Source organism: Bison bison, unplaced genomic scaffold (genome assembly GCF_000754665.1).
Source record: "Bison bison bison isolate TAMUID 2011002044 unplaced genomic scaffold, Bison_UMD1.0 scf7180017864074, whole genome shotgun sequence".
NCBI classification, from domain to species: domain Eukaryota; kingdom Metazoa; phylum Chordata; class Mammalia; order Artiodactyla; family Bovidae; genus Bison; species Bison bison.
In genome coordinates, this window is record NW_011494646.1 from 90,745 (window position 1) to 93,287 (window position 2,543).

A 2,543-nucleotide genomic window follows, 5' to 3' on the forward strand; every position below is an offset into this window, starting at 1 on the left:
GACAAACATCAAATATGGAGTCAGACTCCTTGTTACATGTCTCTTTTCATGAAGCCTAGAGTACATGTGCAGCTGACCAGTCATATCAGCTTAATTCCTGCCAGTAAAATTTTTGGATAATGGCCTTCTTTCATTTTGTGATCTGTCAATGAATATTGTTGTTGTTTAGTCCCTAAGTCATGTCCGACTCTTCTGCAACTTCATGGAGTATAGCCCGCTAGGCTCTTCTCTCCATGGGATTCACCAGGCAAGAATACTGGAGAGGATGGCCATTTCCTTCTCCAGGGGAGCTTCCCCACCCAAGGATTGAACCTTTATATCCTGCTTGGCAGGTGGATTCTTTACCACTGAGCCTCCAAGGAAGCCTGTCAGTGAATATAAATATATACAGATACATATGCACTGCATATATACTTTATGTATTTACATATAAATGTATTTATAACTCAGTAATAAATCGACAGCACAAGTACAATGTTAGAAAACAATTTGAGCAGATAATTCATCAAAGAAGATATAGAGATGACAAGTTACACCATGAAAAACTCAGTGTGAAATTACTGAGTTTGATTAGGGAAATCAAAATTAAAAAATGAAATATCACTAAACATGTTAAAATTGAAAGAAAAATCTAATGAAAACAAAACAACAACAACAACAAAAAACAATGCACAGATAATACTTAATGCTGGTGAGGATTTATAACATGTAAACATCTGTGCATTTCTCGTAGGAATTGAGACAGCTTCTCTGAAGGTTTGTGGTTCATTATAAAATTAATTACATACTTACAATTATTATAAAATTATAATAATACAAAATAATATAAAATATAAAATACATTATATTATACATTATAAAATTAATTACACACTTACATTTATCCAGAAGTCTCACTTTATATAGAAATGAAAACTTGTATTTACACTGAAATCAGTTACCAAACATTCAGGGCAACTATAACAGTGACATTCTGGAAACAGCCCATGTGTTCTTCATCCAACAAATGGGCGAACAAACTCTGGTACATTACATAGTGTGAGACGCTACTAAGAAATATAAATAAATGAACCATATTGATGCAGTCAGCAATATGCTAAATGCTTTATGAAAAGTGAAAATTCAGACTTAAAAGGCTTTTTGATTCCATTTGTATGACATTCTGAAAAAGGCAGATGTACAGAGGACTGGTCAGCTGGTGATAAATTAGTAGAGTATTAACTAGAGAGACAGAAAATGAGAACTTTGGAGAGTTATCAAGCTGTTCTGTATTTTGATCATGTTTTTGGTTACATAACTGTGGATTTGTCAGACTTCTCAAAATTTTACAACAAAAAAATACATTTTCATTTGCATGCAAATTTAAAATGTTATAGAATATATTTTAAAATGCTATCAATTAATGAAAACATCACTATGGTATTATACATGTCCGTTCCCCTGATCCAGTCTAAAGAGGACCTTTTATCCTCATTTACAAATCAATCAACTTTGACAACTACACTGCCATGGTCAGCCTGTGGGTTGAGAAATAATCTCAGTTAGATGCTGGCAGGAGGTCTTTGTAATTCCTGAGTCACTTGTTTGTCACAGACAATCTCATACATCTAGTCGACACAGTTTGCAAACAGAAACACACAGATAATGACAGTAAATAATGTGAGAACAAAACATGTTTGTTATGTCACAGTTGTTACAATGATACATGCACAATACTGTTAAAATTGTGCTATATTTAAAATACAAAAAAGTGATCCTTTCTAGACTAGAGGACAACCCATCTTCCTTATAGGCTATTTATAAATATTAAATTAATTTAATTTTAATTATAAAATTTTATTCATAGGAACTTATTATCATGATTGTGTGAACATTCAAAGGAAAGGTAGATTGAAACATAACTATAGGTCAGTACTAATATAGGTATTATTAATCAGAAGCAGAATATACTAAGAAAAGGTGGCAAGAATACACAGAAGAACTAAATACAAAAGATCTTCATGACCTAGATAACTACGATAGTGTGATCACTCACTTAGAGCCAGACATCCTGGAATGCGAAGTCAAATGGGCTTTAGAAAACATCACTACAAACAAAGCTAGTGGAGGTGATGGAATTCTGGTTGAGCTATTTCAAATTCTAAAAGATGATGCTGTGAAAGCACAGCACTCAATATGCCAGCAAGTTTGAAAAGCTCAGCAGTGGCCACAGGACTGGAAAAGGTCAGTTTTCATTCCAATCCCAAAGAAAGACAATGGCAAAGAATGTTCAAGCTGTCGCATAATTGCATTCATCTCACATGCTAGCAAAGTAATGCTCAAAATTCTCCAAGCCAGGATGCAGCAGTATATGAGCTGTAAGCTTCCAGATGTTCAAGCTGGATTTAGAAAAGGCAAAGGAACCAGAGATCAAATTGCCAATATCCATTGGATCATGGAAAAAACCAAGAGGGTTCCAGAAAAAATCTACTTCTGCTTTATTGACTATGCCAAAGCCGTTGACTGTGGGGATCACAACAAACTGGAAAATTCTTAAAGAGATG

General features: G+C 34.1%; 1 pseudogene; it reads right to left on the minus strand.

Moving 5' to 3' along the window:
• The window catches only part of LOC104986804, a 6,500-nt pseudogene that overhangs the window by 293 nt on the left and 3,664 nt on the right, over positions 1 to 2,543 (minus strand).